Source organism: Rhipicephalus sanguineus, chromosome 6 (assembly GCF_013339695.2).
Source record: "Rhipicephalus sanguineus isolate Rsan-2018 chromosome 6, BIME_Rsan_1.4, whole genome shotgun sequence".
Classification (NCBI taxonomy): Eukaryota; Metazoa; Arthropoda; class Arachnida; order Ixodida; family Ixodidae; genus Rhipicephalus; species Rhipicephalus sanguineus.
In genome coordinates this window covers 135,378,379-135,396,598 of record NC_051181.1, presented here as the reverse complement: position 1 = coordinate 135,396,598, position 18,220 = coordinate 135,378,379, and positions in this window count along the sequence as shown.

Below are 18,220 nucleotides of genomic sequence, written 5' to 3'. Positions count from 1 at the left end.
CAGCTATCCCACGCAATGCTATGGCAGCGCAGCCTGGTACTTTTGAACGCCCCTGTAAATTTAACCTTGACGTGTGGCTTCACGCAGTGCGGATTCCCCTTATTAGGAGGTTTCACGGCATAGCATCCAGACGTTGCAGTGAAACTATTGTTACAGGGGGAGTTACATACGGTCACATATACCTCTATTCGTTCATTTCGAACACTTCGAAATTTCGAATAATTTAAATTCTTGCCGAAGCGAATTCGTTCGAATATTCGAAGAGCTCAAATATTCGCCCACGCCTAGGACTCACCTGCGTCGAAGACCCGGCAACGCAGGCATCGCTCACGGTCCCACGACGCAGCGGCGGGGCGACGGTGACCAGCTGGCGACGATCCCCCGAAGGCGGCTGAGAAACGCACGAACCGCCGGAGCTAAATCCCGAAATGGGCCCACGTTGTGGTTCGCGCGGATGACAGGCGTGTTCGTCGCGTTCGCCTTGACGGCTCTGGTCGCACCGACGTCGTACGTGCCGCGAGAAGCCCAAGCCTGGTGCAGGAGAGGCAGTACGCGGCGATGGCCACGCCCCGGAGATCGGCGACATCGGGAGCGGCGGCATGAACTTCGCCTCCGAGCTGGTCGGTGCTGCGAACGTGGACGCGAACAGTTGGGTCGGAAACGCGGGTTCTCTGCGCAGCTCGGACTCCGCTTCAGCAGTGGAAAGCCCATGCACGCACGTACGACCGAGTCGCAGCCTCGAATGAAATAGCTGTCGAACGACGAAGACGGAAGCGCGTCTCGAGGACAGCGCGTGGCCGAAGAAACACGAGCGCCTTCACTTCAGTTTCTTCCGATTCCTATGCTTCTTGTCCTCTGACGGTGTATCATACCCAATACAGGGTATGGGCCAAGTATATAGGATAGATTTTTCCAGGAAGTTCTATAGAGTAACACTACTAGATGCTATATAGTTAAATAATATATTAATGCGCACAAGAACACACAGCTCACCGAGCTTACTTGCTAAGAGCTCGCTGCGTTAAAGAAGTCTATGCTCAAGCGTGTCCTCAGCAATGCAGCATCCAAGGAACCGCTGTCTTGTCGTTACAAACGGTTAGCGCAGTGCATGTGTACATAGCGTATATATAGCGGAATACACGTGTCGTAATATTCTGCTCAGCATTCTATCCTTCATGTCACGGCTTCTTCCTGGCCTTGTGCGTAAGCGCTAGAATTTTCCCCGAGTTTGAATACCTACAAGCCCCTACATAAAGCCGCCTTCAATTTATTGAACTTTTTTGTTTAAATAAAGGTATTTCCTTCCTAACAAGACCAATACCATTGGCGCTTCGGCGCGCAGACACAAGCAAAAGGTGCAAGCCGTAACGAGATCAAAACAGTCGGAATTCAGATGTATAAGGTGCTCACGGATTCAAGCGCGACATCCAAACCTTTCGGATAACGACGGGTGTGCGCAATTGCTCGAGATAACCGCGTCATCTGGCTCCGAATCTGGCCGCTAAAGGTAAAAGAAAAGGGGGTAAGTGTTCGAGTCGAAATTAGGCCGATATGCCATGAACTGAAGACTGGTGAGAACAACAGCACGTACAGTCGTGAGCAATATGAGAAGGAACGCTTAAATTACATTTTAAAGGCCGTAGCGGCTAAACGCAGTTGGCAAGCACAAAACGGATCATGACACTAAATGCTTAAGCGGGACCTATGGCATTTCAATACGTCACAGTGATATCGGTACAGTACAGCTAATCGTTGATTATACACGAATTCAGTGTTCCCTCTCATATTGCTCACAACTGTAATTTACTTAGCTCTAGATTGTCTCGTCTCAACCCGTGAGCACTGTACATCAGGGGCAGTAGCGTAGCCAGAAAATTTTTTTCGGGGGTTCAACCATATTTTATGTATGTTCGTGCGTGTATATAGACATGCAAAATAAAAAATTATCGGGGGGGGGGGGGTGTCAACCGCCCCCCCCCCCCTACCCTCTTGCTACGCCAGTGATCAGGGGCAGACCGACAGAGGAACATTATTATGTTCTGGGACGAGGGTTCCTAAAAACCCGCGGACAGCATCGCCCGCGAAGGGGTCGGGAGCGAAAGGTTCCCGATCGCTTCACAGGCTCCCTGGACCGCCCGGAGTTGATTCGCAAGATCTGGACTTGCGATGCACTTTAAGAATTCTGTCTTGTTGACGTGATGCGTAGCCAACCATTTTTTGCGTGAGAGGAGGAGAGTGTATCCCCTTTTTTTTTTTTGGGGGGGGGGGGGGCGAATATATGTACACATACAAAATGTCAAAATTTCAAAGGGGCTTAACCCTCCCCCTCCCCACCCGCCATCTCTATAAACCTACGCAGTCTGGCATCTTACGGTGTGTTCCAATATTGGCGTCACGGTTTTCCCTCGTAAAATCCCAGAATTTAATTACCTCTAAAAGTGCCGACGCGTGCTAGTTACCTGTGGCCTGGTCATCTAGAGACCACGGTGAAAGCTGTCGCGGGAACGAAAAGCAAAATGGCGCGTCTTATGTCACTTATACCGGTGTCACGCGGTCACATTTGATCGCGATCGATTCTGATCCGGATCAAAGTTCTTGATCGTGATTGATTGGAACTAACAGACAATAGCCAAGGAACGTTCTTGTCTGTTAGTTGTAATTAATGTTGTGTCTAGCAAAGAAAAACGAGCCCTTAAAATTTCCCTTCTTTCGTTGATCGTGATTGATTCCTTTAAGAAACCTGCAGCAGGGAGCCAATCTCTCCCGAGAAGTTTGATCCCGCTCGAGCTTAACTGCTATCAGCAGTGCACCGTGTGACACCGGTATTAAACGACAGCGACCGATTTGCGCCATGGCTGACAGAGAACGCAGGATTACGAGTTCGCCAGCTGGGTCGCGGGATCGAATCCCGGCCGCGGTGGCTGCACTTTTCGATGGTGGCGAAAATGTTTTGAGGCCCGTGTACTTAGATTTAGGTGCACGTTAAAGAAACCCAGGTAGTCGAAATTCCCGGAGCCCTCCACTACGGCGTCCCTCATAATCATATCGTGGTTTTGGGACGTTAAACCCCAGATATTATTATTATTATTCGGCAGCTGCATGCCGGTTGCCATTTCTTATTTCTATTTTTAAACGTCGCCAGTCGCGCTGATCGCGGTGATAAGAACGTCGCCGCGGCGGCGTGCGAGCGAGCGAGCGAGCGAACGACACAGAGCAGTATCAGTCCAATGTGGGAATAAAGAAAAAAAAGAAAAGTATGATGCCCGGGCGTGTCGATGCATGCTCCAAGCTGCTCGGCTTTCTGGTCGATAGGAGCGAACATCAGGGGCTTAGGACCACCATTTTGTATTTCCTGTGGACATTTGCCCGCGCATCGTGTGTTTCGGAACCAATTGAAATCAGCGTCGTACCATCAGATGCCGCGTTATTCTGCTTGCGCGATGAACAGAGGCTCTATTTGACGTAGTTACACGCTACATAACTATTCAAAAGAACGAAATGTCACTATTCGCCAAACTGTAAGCAGGCGATGCTGTCAGACACGTTTATCTTTGGTCACTCAAGGTTAGGTCATTATGAACATGATTAAATGATAATAATAACTGTTGAGGTTTAACGTCCCAAAACCACGATATGATTATGAGGGACGTCGTGGTGGAGGGCTCCGGAAATTTCGATCTCCTGGAGTTCTTCAACGTCCACCTAAACGTGAGTACACCGACCTCAAACACTTTCGCCTCCGTTGAAATTGTGGCCGCCGCGGTCGGGATTCGATACCGCGACCTTCGGGTCATGAGTCGAGCACCAAAACCACTAAACCGTCGCGGCGGGGCAAGTTCACAGAGTTAATTGAGATTCACATGATTTAATGAATGAATGTCGGACAAATGATTTCTCTAGTAAGCTATAAAATATTCATTCGTGTGATGTTCTCGTCCCCAATTACCTGCGGTGTCTTTTTCGCTGAGCAATTCACATTGCCAAGAACATCCTTCGCTTGTAAATATTCTTAGCTCGAGCGGACAATTGGGACTATTACCAGAAGCTTAGACACAGTCAACACTATGCGCTTGGTTTGTCCATGCCTCTGAAAAAACGTAAAGAAGCGCTAAATACGTAAAGAACGTGACAGCCCTAGCGCCTAATGGCAACTCTTTCGTCTCTCGTTTATGGCGCTTCCTTGTAACTTCGGTGAATCCCCCAGCCGATCAGCAATCCATCCTTTCTGTCTACACCCCCTTGGGGAGTTGTCCGCTGACGCAAAGTGTTTCCCAAGTTCGAATATCTAAATATCTATTACCAAGCCCCATTATACAGGTTTCCTCCATTAACTAATCTCTCTTTTTATTCCTTCCCATGGGAGAGCGCGGGAGAACCAAATTGCCCTTCTCGACCAAGCTCGGCGTGCCGCGAGCGCCAGTGGAGCCCTGGACTGCAAGACCCGCCCGCTGGGCCTGAACGTTAGCATCAATAAGTAATTTATACTACTACTGCTACTACTGCCACTACTACACTCATGTGCGTTGTATTGCCAGCAAAAGAACGCTACTGGAGTTTTAGCGCCAAAGGTTTCAATTGACGCCAGCCGCAGTAGAGTCACGGCAGTCGGAATGCAGATGCACATAATAGGCTTGCCATGCCTTGTTACTATAGGTCCGAAGTCAGGCGGTAAGCCCCGTTGAAGACGATGACGTAGAACCCTCTAAGCGTGCGCATTGGATTATGAAACCCAAAACGCTAGTGTAATTCAGTAGCGTGTTGAATTGGTCTCGCGTGGACATTCCTGAATTCAAAGAACTGAACACCGCAGGAAGTGTGACTGTAAACCTTGTGCCCGTGGTCTTGCTCGTTCCTTCCTCCTGTCCTCGTTCTTTTTTTTTTTTTTTTGCGCAGTGTTAGCCTCACTCAATGCAATGAACCAACTAGCCCGCGAGAACGTCATTCTAATGTAAACTCTCGCTTGCTGCTTCCGCAGTTAGGCTTATACGTAGAAAAATGTCAGCGTGAAATCCTTGAACGGATGGATGGAAAAAGCTTTATTTCATCAGAAAGCACGTGCGGATGATTCCGTGTTAGATGGCCATCAACCCAAGGTTGAAATCCTTGAAGCTGCACCTGCAGCAAAAAGAGAGAGAGAGAGAGAGAGATGGAGACAATAGTATCAGCGTGACTTCACTATCGCTCCAACAAAATGAAATCTTGCACCTATCCAACATGTCACATGTACCACCGTTGACTCGTATTCCTATTAAATGCAATTTTGGCGTTTGACGTTTTAAAAAATTACACCATATCCCACTCAAGGGAATCATGGGGGGATGCGAAGCAACATTAGAGCGCACACCAAGTTTCCGTTACGTTCACTCGGCGTTTCTGTTAGTGTGTGAGGTTTGTATTTAGTGTCTGTGTTATCATTACGTTGTGTTTGTGCGTTGCTTTCCGTTAGCGCCGAATGAACGAGTGGCGCCGTCGTTGACGTTACAACTCATCTGAACGAGAGCGAAGCGAGAATGACGGAAGCCGACCGAGCGCACGCGCTTATATACGCATCAAATGGAGGAGGGAGAGGAGAGAGTGGGTTACAGGCTGTATTTGGCTGCTGCGTGGCTGCATCACGTGGGAAGAGAGGCTGCGCCACGGCTTCAGGGCAGGGATGAGAGGAGAGAAGGCGACCGAACACCTGCGTAAAGGAGGAGAGTGGGAAAGAGAGTAGGCGCATGCGCACTGGAGCGCGGACGCCACCACCGACGACGGACACAGCCCCGAGCAAAAGCTGCTTCGCATCTAAAATGTGCGTGACTAGATGGAAATAAATCCGTACATATCTCACATAGATTGAGGTATATATAGATAGCGATATACATATCAATCGGCTTAATTATGGGAAACCCGTCTTTAGAGAGTACGTATCTAAAGGTTTGAGCATTAATATTTCTGTCCATGTCACGGATGTCATTTGATGCAGAGAAGGTAGCGTCTGCTAACTATAGGGAAGACCCCGCCCCCCGAATTTTTTTCAGCATTTCATGGGTATGTATACAGTTGCACATACAAAACGCACACACGAACATGTATAAAAAGTGGTTAAATGAAATTCCACCCCCCCCCCCCTTCCAGCGCATGAAGTGGCTACTCCGCTGCCAGCGTTGATACTACCGTCCAGTGCGCTTCAATACCGTGACTGTGCAATGTGGTGTGGCATCGTGAGCCGTACGAGTCAGTATTCAGAATGGACCTGTCGTACAGCCTCGTGCACGACATTTAGGGATACGTGTGGCCCATCGTCGAAAACGAAGTGGAAAAGGAAGCCAGGTACGTTAAGCAGCGAGACACATAAATTTCGGCTCCCATCTGGCATTGGACTGCCATAACGCGTTTTGTTTGTTTATTTATTCGTTACCTGCATAGCGCCCGACGGTAGTACAGTGTAGGGGACTAAATAACATCCGATCTGCACTAGGTGTGACAACGCTTGGGTATGGAAGCGGTACAGATCCGAAAGCCTTGATTCGTGCAACGAAAGAAAAAAAGAAGCGTAACTGAAGAATGATGATAAAGAAAAAAAAGTTTGTTGAATATAGCAGCTTTTGCACATAATAAGAAATCAGTGAAGTTCTGGGATTTCACGTGTCAAAACTAATTCGTTATATGTGCGATACTGACACCAAATACACGGCGCACAAGCATTTTAAATGCGAAGCATTTCTTAGCGAACCAATTGCACCTTGAGCGTATCTATCTATCTATCTATCTATCTATCTATCTATCTATCTATCTATCTATCTATCTATCTATCTATCTATCTATCTATCTATCTATCTATCTATCTATCTATCTATCTATCTATCTATCTATCTATCTATCTATCTATCTATCTATCTATCTATCTATCTATCTATCTATCTATACGCAAGGAAACGACAACAGAAAATAGTCGTGTCAGTACCCCTTTAACTTGATCATCTTTAAAGGCGCGAAAAAAACCACAACGGACAGGTAGGAAGGAGACAGGACGCGTCGTCCTGTCTCCTTCCTACCTGTCCGTTGTGGTTTTTTTCGCGTCTTTTAAAGATGAACTTCAACCAACTCGCCCAACTGTCCCTGCTAATTCCCTTTAACTTGGTATAGACCAAAATTGGCGTAGGAAGGCATGAGGGCATGAGGGTATAACCAAAATGACTTTCTGGTGATGACATGAACAGCGTGAAAATCCTGTCGCGTACGTCATGAAAACCTTTCCTCCAGTCACGTGCGGCACATAATCGTATACTACGGGCCGCGGTATGCGGGTGTGCACCACAGGTTGATTAGCCAGACTTTATTAATAGTCCTCAGAGACGCGACTAGCGCGCAGTGGGCTCCTCTCACAATAGAATTCACAGTTCATATCAACCCAGGAACGGCGAGAACAGGCATTGGCAATTTAAACGCAAGAGCGTTGAAAATCCGGTGTCGGCAGCGTTGACCCGACGGAGGCAAAGAACAAAAAATCAGGATCCCAGCAGGTATCGAACCGAAGCATTCTGCATGACAGTCAAATATTCTACCACAGAGCCACGCCAGGTCTCGAAAATGTTTTGAAAAAAGACCCTATGCAGCCATCATGTTGGTGCAACGTCGATTGGGGTTGCAGTGCTGGTTATCTAATTTTATCAGAAAGTAATTAACATTACATGTGTACTCTATGATATAGGCGCGTCATGTCGGATGAACGTCAATTCTGGTTCCAGTGTTGGTTCCGCTTTTATAACAGTCTAATAAACATTACATACGTACTCATATAACTCAGCAAGCGCTGCTCGACCTCGCAGGAATGCGCTAAAGAATAATATTCACATTATCGCATCGTAGCGTGAACTTCGTTTCTCTGAAACTGACGTCTGTGCTCTAACGTGAATGCTGGCGTCACGTCAGATCATAAGTTACCCTTTAAACGCCAGTTCCTGGTACGCCCACAATGTGCACTCAGCTACTCGATTTACAAAAACACGTCGATCCACATCGTAATGCTTGGCTCAAAGCCAAAAAAAAAAAAAACAGCATAGGCCGCTAATCGCTGACTGCATGCATGCATCGCATGAAACAGATTCCCACAACGCGTGGGATCTGCCGACCTTTTTTCTTTTTTTTTTTTGCATTCTGTTCTTCAGAGTACGAGGCCGAGTCTAACCTGCGACTCCGAGTTTCGCTGCATAGCACATTATTCCGTCTCTTACCTTTACTAAACTTATGCTCCGACATATCTGTCCTGTTCCCCTCGTAATCGCGAACCATTAACTCGCTTTTATATAAGCTTTATTTTATTCGGGGTTTCAGATACAGCTCAGGAAATCTCAACTTCCGGTTGACCAGAAGTGAACCGGAAGTCGCCGAGCAAGGAACATGATGTCGCTGGGTACTAGCGCCATAAAACGTTTCAAATACAGCTAGAAATCGCTCTCTCTCATCCCGGCGAATTCCGCGCTACATTGGCCCGGCTATGTCATAGGCGGGAGAGCACAGCCATTGGCTGATTTGAGCACTCTTGAACTGCATAGTTTCTGCGGCTGCCATGGGGTGAAGCCACCCACCTGTGCGATCCCCCATTCCCACTCCCATTGGGTATCAACAAAGTTTATGCCGCGGCGCGCTTGCCCTTCACATGTGAAAGACGGTCGTGCTAGGTGGTTTCTGTTCGAACCGTAAGTACTCTTTCCTCGTCTAATGTAAATACTACGCATATGAGAGTTAAAGGTTCGTCGTTGCTACCCTAAAGATAATATAAATGGCTGAGCAGCGATCTCAGAATACGTGGCAAAATTTACCGTCACTTTTCTGTTCCCGACCTAAAACAAGCGACATAAACGTGGGTCTGTATGGGAACGTGAACTATAGCGTCCTCATTACACTTGGGGTTAACTGGTTACTCTGGAAAATTGTTGTTACGTTTTTTTCTTTCTCTATGCGCTGGGGCTGGGATGGAGTACGAAGTACTCTAAGTCGTTGAACACTATTTCTAAACGCCTGCTCTCCCACAGTAGAGTATTCTTTTTGCTTGTGGCGTAGAAGGTGTGAGGCTATCCGTAGCGGGTCACCGTCGCCGTGTTCTGTTCTTGTAGCCAGGTCATCAGACAGTGATTGACGAATGTATATAATATGTACGTATTATTCCTGTGTGTGCATGTCCCCGCGTGCCTGTGGGTTCTTGTATATATATACATTTCATGCTGACACTATACAATTATGTGAATTGCCTGCGCCATAACATCTGTTGTATATATATGCTTGCATGTTCACGAAGTCGTGTACACTGTGTGAAAATAAGCTTCTGATAAGCGCGTGCATGTTAGTCATATGTGTTAGGGTCATTCTGTGAAATTGGACATTTCTGTAAAAAATGTTTCATGTATATAGTGCTTAGTGATTTATATACGTTACTGTCCTTGTTGTATAGACACTGTACCCATATGCTCATAGCGTCCTACGATGAAATAAACCTTTTCTAAACACAACGAATCGGTTGCGTTGTAGCCTAGTGCAGCTGGAGACTCGTTAAAGGGACGGCATACCGCTTTCCCATAGTATAAAGTATTCTAAATCGTCGAACATTTTTCTAAGCCATTCTGTGCGCATTTTAATCTTACCGCCGGGACACATGCAGCTCTCCCACTGTAGAGTAGAAATTACTCTAAATTGTCTGCATTTTTTTCAAGACATACGATTGTCCTTGGATGATTGGCACTTACCCTCTAAGGGCGATCGGTGGAGAGTCTGGCGGATCATAAGTTTTGAAAACATTCGGAATGTTACTAGAAAGTTCGCCGGCGCGTTCGAAGAAAAGTGCTCTCAAGGTCATGACGCGTGCTGACGGAGCTTCTTGCCCCTCTGTCATTCCATCCCCACCCCCCCCCCCCCCACCCCACCCCGTGTAGCTTTCAGATGCATGGTAGGGCGAAAGGATCCCTGTAACCCTGCTCATATTTGATAGATTCGAAATTTTTTTGCGGCAATCAATTCGTTGGGCAATAGACTACGATAACGAGATCAATAGTGATTTCTGCTGGAATTGACTATTTCAAATCCCGAATTTCTTGTCTGCGCCGCTAGATTCCCGACCGATCATAATTACTGCGAACGCACTATAGATAATCAGAAACTGTATGAGGTCATTATCATCCTAAACGTGATTGACGCATATGTCTCTTGGTATCATTTTTTGTGAATATATCGCTTGGTTCGTAGCCTATCCCCCCCCCCCCCCCCATTGGTTGCGTTGTAGCAATAAAAAATATCATCACTGTCATCATCAAGGGCATGCCGAGAACATGGAAGAAGAAAAGGGCGATGGACAAGGCCCTAGTTTCTTGGCCAATCCCCCAGAGTGGGTGTGAGCCATGCATAAAGGAAATCATCATCATCATCATCATCAGCCCTAGTGTTTTCGCTATTGTTCTGGTCCCAGCGGTCCGCCGTCGGCCAAGAAACGTCCGCCTGCACGTCGTATCGCCAGAAGCGGCCGACGCACACCACTTGCTCGGCGGCGCGCGAAGATTTCAAGATCGCCAGCGGTGAGGTCGATCTCCGAATAGACGACATCTTGAAGGCGCACAACCGCTACCGGAGCCAACTGGCGCGGGGTCAGCTCGCCGACTTCCCTCCCGCGGCCAATATGTCGAGCTCCGCTGGGACCGAGAGATGAGCGACGTGGCGCTGGCTCTCGCCAGACAGGGAACCAACGGGACTGAAGATGCCAGTCACGACCTCGAGGAAGACCGCTTCACGTACGGCTTCCTCAGGACAAGCCAGAACGTGCTGACCGACCGATCGCGAAACTGGATGCCGGCCGCCAAGTGGCCGGAGGTGGTGGTGACCTGGTTCGACCAGAACCTGCACTACGACGTCGCCAAGGTTTGAGCCTTCGAGGAGAGCCTGCCGCCCAGCGACGCGTTCGCGCAGGTTGCCTGGGCAACCACGTGGGCCGTTGGCTGCGGCTACGCTCAGGGCACGCCGTCTTCGGACCGCAACGTGTGCAACTACGGGCCGGCCGGCAACGAGCTCAACAGGTTCATCTACCTGGAAGGTCCGGCGTGCTCGCGCTGCCCTCGCAACACGCGTTGCAACCGGACGACGGGGCTCTGCGTGCTTCCTCAAGGGGAGTGGTCGCCTGACCTCGCGGTCCCTGGAGAGCATGCTCCGGCAAACCTGCTGCCGACGCTCTCGACTCCGGCAGCGTCGGGCGCTGCCTCGGCGTTCCCTGTCCTGGCGGCAGCGATAACAACCCTCGTTGCGGTTGCAATAGCTCGTGATAGAACCAGGGGATTGGGGGTGACGTGCTGCTGCGTGTTGCTGCAGGCTGTTATTGCCTCACAACTTTAGATTCATTTTCCATGCGAACTTCCGCAGGACGCTGCACATCCGGGCCCATCCGTTGTATGCAAGAGCGATAGACTAATATGATGTTGGACTGTATGGTATCTAATATATTTTTCTACAGTATCGAACCCACTTGGGAGAACGTTTTATTGCTTTGGTAATATATGCAGAAGAGCGAAAAGACCGAATGCGATCGCTAGTAAAGACAAAGAAGTGTTCACGCACTCGTGGCGCGAAGCGCGTGCTCTTTTCCTTGTCTTTACAGGCGATCAAACTTTGCCTTTTCGCTCTCGCGGTTCCCCTCGAATCTAAATCAATGTCGTGCAACCACGAGTTTCAGTGATAAAGTGGAAGCACAGCTTACAACGTCATAGCCGTTTTTACTGGGCTGGTGTCAATATTTGTTTAGCATATACGACCATAACTACTTGTTGCTATATGTAAGGGAACGGAAAAGACGTACGAGGCGAAGCGCTGCAGCGTTTCCTTCCCGTCCACCTTATTCCGTATCCCTTAATTGTGTGCCGCCGCCATTAAATGTGCCGCCGCCATTAAGTATTGAGGGACCATGGCATTACCATCATGTACACGTACACTTTGTTTCACTATGAACGTTATAACTTGCTTCGAGAAGCGCATGAGGACAAGTACCGAAGATGTCAATATGTGGTAGCAGCCCGCAGAAGAAATAAAATTGGCAAGAGAAAAATTTGGGGACGCTTAACAGAACTCGATAGTGATATCCTGTCCCTAGTGCGTACTTCGATCACTTATAGTGCATACTTCTTATTGTATGTTGTTACTCGAGAAGTTCAGAGATGCCTACTTCGGGGTGGAGTGGGGGTGCCTTATTCGATCGTGGTTCTGGGGGGGGGGGGGGGGGGTGTAGATGAGGAGAGAGGCAGAGGGTAGGGGACCAGATTCTCCTTCCCCCTTTTGGGCAGTGGTAGCTGAAGCAACCTGACAGCACTGAAAGGAGAGGGGGTGACAGGCTTTGAGAGGAGGCGATCGTCCCTACCGCCCCCTCCCCACACCCTGGATCCGCCACTGCCCACCAGTCCGTGGACTGTTTTCCAGCAGGGACATCAGGAGCTTAACTCCCAAATGTTGTGTAGGCCTTGCCGCCCTTGAGCTGTGAATTATTAACAAATGACGTTAATTAACATTATACACGAAACGGAGAACATGCAAACACTTCACTAAGTAACGAAAAATCCTCTCAAGCACGTCTGCTTCCAACACTTAAATTATGTAAAGCTGCATCATAGCCTAGTCGGTTCGAGTTTCACTTATATTTCTTTTCTGAAGCATACTGCGGCAGATATTCAGCAAGGTTTATATATGAAAATCCCCAGATATCCCTTGTAGAACGCATGTTGATGCATGGCTATGCCCCGGTTTAACAGAGGCGTCGCCATGTTTTTTTCTCGTGGGTAGGAGTGGTGGAGGAGGGTCCGAACCCCCTTTGAGTGTGTTCATGCGCGTTTTTGCATGTACGCATATATAAACGTGCAAAATGTAAAAGTTCTGGTGGAGGGGTCTCTTTCCCACCCTTTACTATGCTAGCTATGCTTGCTCTCTCTCTCTTTTAACCTTTTTTAGAGTCTGTGTTTTTTATATCTCTTTCTGCCTATGTCTATTTGTTTCTCTGTCTTTCTATATTTTTCTCTCTTTCTTCCATTTCTATCTAATTATTTCTCTCTACGACACACGCCAACCTCGACCACGAGAGCTCTGCTGTAGAAGCTCCTATAGCACGTATATGCCACAGATATCGGGCGAATCCCACTACTCACTACACTGGTCCACTAAAAATTAACAAGGGGAAAGGGCGGCAAACACAGATTAGGGGCCATCTCTTGTTAACCATCTGTACAGAGTTCTTGGACGGTGACTGAGCGCGTGCCGGTTCATGATGATGCTCATTTTCTGTCTACGACACACGGCAAACCTCGACCATAACAGCTCTGCTGTTAAAGAAAAAAGAAGAAAAAAGTTTGTACGCATTCCCAGGTACAAAAATCAACGTAACATATGATTTAAACGCTCAAAACTTTCGAGCCATGCCGTGAGCGAAGTGCACAAGTATACAGTGTGTTGAGGCGTTTATTGGACGGTAGTCGGCGACGATCTGCAATGGCGACAGTCAAGGCAAAAAGACGGACTCAGAGCGCGAGCGCGAAGAGCCAAAGAGGACCACCCACTAGCAGGCTATAGAAAGCGCAACCCATTACTCATTAAAGGCTTCGCTACAATTTCCCCGGGTACGAAAAGGGAGCCGCCCGGCGACCTAACAGCTCGTCACTATGACTGGGTCATAGTAGGCCTTGAGGCGCTCCACGTTGACGATGTCGCGCCCTCGACGGCGCATGTCCGAAGGTGGTTCGATGGGTTCGATCACGTAGTTGACCGGGGATGTGCGCTCGACGACCCGGTAGGGGCCATAGTATTTCGGCAGTAGTTTTGTAGAGAGGCCAGTTGCAGTGGTAGGTACCGAGAGCCATACGAGCGCTCCAGGGAGGAACGTGGACTCAGAAGTGGTGGTTCCACCGCGAATGGTCTTCTGCCGCTCTTGTTCCTGCGTTGTAAACGTCTTGGCAAGCTCGCGACACTCTTCCGCAAGCCTGGCTGTGTCAGATATCGGCGCACACTCAGTTGAATCCGGCTTGTATGGGAGTATCGTGTCGATGGTGTGCGACGGGTGCCTTCCGTACAATAGGAAGAAGGGTGAAAAACCAGTAGTGCTCTGAGGGGCGGTATTATAGGCGTAGGTGACAAAGGGCAGAATGGCATCCCAATTTGTGTGATCGGCGGCGACGTACATTGAGAGCATGTCGCCGAGCGTGCGGTTAAAGCGTTCGGTGAGCCCATTCGTCTGCGGGTGGTAAGCAGTAGTTTTGCGGTGAACAACGTTGCACTCTTTGAGAATGGCTTCCACGACTTCCGACAAGAAGACACGGCCTCGATCGCTGAGAAGCTCTTGGGGTGGTCCGTGACGCAGTATGAATCGGTGTAGTAGGAAGGATGCAACATCGCGCGCTGTAGCCGCTGGGAGGGCGGCGGTTTCGGCGTATCGCGTTAGATGGTCAATAGCGACGATGGCCCAGCGGTTACCAGCTGAAGTCAGAGGAAGTGGTCCGTACAAATCGATGCCTACGCGCCCAAACGGACGGTTAGGGCAAGGTAATGGTTTGTAGACCTGCTGGTGACACGTGCGTTGCAGGTTTTCGGCGTTGGCAATCGAGGCAGGAGCGAACGAACTTCTGCACGTAGCGGTACATCCCTCGCCAGAAGTACCGTTGTCGAATGCGCTGGTAAGTTTTGGATACCCCAGAGTGCGCGCATTGCGGGTCAGAGTGGAAGGCCTCGCATATTTCAGAACGCAGACTGCGGGGTATCACTAGTAGCCACTGGCGGCCGTCGGCGTCGTAATTGCGTCGGTGCAGTAGGGCGTCGCGAATGGCGAAATGGTGGGCTTGACGACGCAACGCGCGAGTGGATGGTGTTGCGGACGGATCAGTGAGCAAGTCGATCAGCGAGGTGATCCATTTATCCTTGCGCTGTTCGGTAGCGATGGTGTGAACGTCGATTGAAGCAACAGCTATGTGCGATACTGAGCAGGGGGCATTGTCGTCAGGCAGGGGAGAGCGCGAGAGGGCGTCGGCGTCAGCATGCTAGGCGTCCGTTGCGGTACAGCACTCGGATGTCGTAGTCTTGCAGGCGAAGTGCCCAGCGGGCGAGACGGCCTGAGGGATCCTTCAGGGACGACAGCCAGCACAGTGCATGATGGTCGGTGACGACATCAAATGGGCGACCATACAAATAAGGTCGAAACTTTGTAAGGGCCCAGATTATCGCCAGGCACTCTTTTTCTGTGACCGTGTAATTGCTCTCGGCTCTGGTAAGTGTACGGCTTGCGTATGCCACGACATACTCGGGGAACCCTGGTTTGCGCTGCGCAAGGACAGCGCCGAGGCCTACACCGCTGGCATCCGTGTGTACCTCCGTCTGGGGCCGTAGGATCGTAGTGGCGTAGTATGGGAGGAGACGTCAACAGACGACGGAGCTTTGCGAACGCGTCGTCACACTCGGACGACCACGAACTTAGGGGTCCGTTACCTCCAAGGAGCTTCGTCAGCGGCGATATGATAGTCGCGAAGTTTCGGATAAAGCGCCGAAAGTAGGAGCATAATCCTACGAAACTGCGCAGTTCCTTGACGGATGTAGGTTTGGGGAACTCTGTCACGGCCCGAAGCTTGGCTGGATCAGGGAGAATTCCGTCCTTGGACACGACGTATCCTAGTATCGTCAGCTGCCGTGCTGCAAATCGGCACTTCTTTAGATTCAGTTGTAGCCCGGCCTCGCTCAAACGCGTCAAAACATGCCGCAGGCGTAGAAGATGCGTCGAGAAGTCCGGGGCGAAAACGACGACATCGTCGAGGTAGCACAGACACGTGTGCCACTTCAAGTTGCGCAGAACGGTATCCATCATGCGCTCAAAGGTCGCGGGCGCATTGCACAGCCCAAACGGCATGACGTTAAATTCGTACAAGCCGTCGGGTGTGACAAACGCTGTCTTCGGTCGAGCGTCATCAGCCATGGGGACTTGCCAGTACCCTGAGCGCAAATCGAGCGATGAAAAAAATTCTGCTCCTTGCAGGCTGTCGATGGCGTCGTCTATTCGAGGTAGGGGATAAACGTCCTTACGGGTGATCTTATTGAGTCGTCGGTAGTCCACACAGAACCGCACAGAGCCGTCCTTCTTCGCAACGAGAACGACAGGAGAAGCCCACGGGCTGTTGGAGGGTCGAATAACATCGCGGCGAAGCATGTCTTCGACTTGCTCGTTAATTACACGACGCTCTGCTGGCGATACGCGATATGGACGTTGCCGCAGTGGTGGTTGGGTGCCAGTGTCGATGTGATGCGTGACAGCAGACGTGCGGCCGAGAGAAGTTTGCGCGACATCGAACGAAGAACGAAATTCTTCCAACAGGCATAGAAGCTGGGAACGCTGGACCGATGTAAGGTTGTCAGCAATCGAAGAACCAAATACATCAGCGATTGACGAATCAGTGGTGGAAACAGCATTGAGCGGACGGGAGCTGGCGCAGTGCGTGTCACCCGATGCGTCCATAACTTGTGCGTCTTCGAGGGCTTCCGCTCTGCCGAGACATTCCCCTCGCACCAACGTAACAATGTACGGGGATGGGTTCGTAACAAAAATATCGGTGTCGCCCTGAGTGACTTGCACGGTCGCAAATGGCACCAGCAAGCCTTTCCTAGTGAAAACGCGGCCAGATGGAGAAAGGAGTGCAACGGTGTCAGCGAGACCGGTGCAATACACTGACACAGCCGTTGACGAGTTTGCAGGAAGTGTGGTGTCGTCTTTGACGAGTACCTTGGTCGCAGCCGGTAGGCTGTCCGCCGGCGTCAATCTGGGAATGGTGAGAGCTCTATTTCGGCTGGTGCGCACCGAATTACGGCGTCGTGGCGTGCGAGAAAATCCCATCCCAGGATGACGTCGTGAGAGCATGAACAAATTATGATGAATTCGACGGCGTACAGAGCGTCCTGAATCATGACACGGGCTGTGCACACCGCTGTCGGGTGAATACTTTGGGCGCTGGCTGTACGGAGGGAGAGCCCGGAAAGTTGCGTCGTTACTTTTCGTAGTAGTCGGCTAAATTTAGCGTCCATAACGGATACGGCAGCTCCAGTGTCTACAAGGGCCGATGTGCGCACACCATCTACAAACACGTCTACTACGTTCGATGGGCTTCGCTGAGGGCTTTGGCAGTTCGATAGCGTCGCAGCCCTTGCCTCTTGGACTGCGACGACTAGTTTTCCTGGTCTCGTGCGACCGGACGAGGCCGCATCGGCGACAGTGATCGGCGTCGTGGGGACGGTGAACGGCGGGTAGACGAAGCTGGGCGTGACGTCGGTGACATAGGCGGCGGCGGCGGGTCGTAATACAGGCGGCTGGACTGGTTGGTGACGGTTGATCCGACTCGAGGCGGCTGCATGCGGCTGCAATAGCGGGCGACGTGACCGGCGCAACCGCACGCAAAGCAGATTGGGCGGTTGTCGGCAGTGCGCCATCGGCTTGCCGGGCTAGGTCCCATCCACGTCGCAGGACGCGAGGGACGGGGCGGCGGCTGATATGACTGCATGGTGGTCTGCAATCGGGGCGTATGGATGACGTCGGCGTACGCAGCCGGCACACTCGCTTCGAAGGCCTGAGGCCTGGCGACGGCTCCGGCGTAAGTTAGCGGGGGCACCACAGGGAGCGCTGGAGGCGGCCTGGCGACAACTTGCGCGTAACTGAGCGGCGCAGGCGCCGGAGGGGGCTGGTGGTATTCCGGCATGACCTCCGCGATTTCTTGCTCGATTGCCCGGCGTAGGGGAGGCAGCAGTGTGGTCGACGGCTGTTCAACGTGCTGCGGGTGAGCGAAGGCCAGTAGAGAAAACTGGCGGGCAATTTCCTCGCGCACGAAGGACTTGATCTCAGCGAGTAAGACGGAGTGGTCCGACGTGGCCGACAAGCCAGCGAGATCGGCGTCGCGGGATGGAGGTCGACGCGTCATCAGCCGCTGCCGGCGCAGCTCCTCGTAGCTTTGGCAGAGCGTGATCACCTCGGCCACAGTACGAGGGTTCTTGGCGAGCAGCATAGTGAAGGCATCGTCGTCGATGCCTTTCAGAACGTGGCGGATCTTATCAGACTCGGGCATGGCCGCGTCAGCCTTCTTGCACAAGTCCAGGACGTCTTCTATGTAGCTCGTAAAAGACTCACCGGTCTGCTGAGCTCGTTCACGTAACCGTTGTTCGGCTTGCAGTTTACGAACTGCAGGGCGGCCAAACACATCGA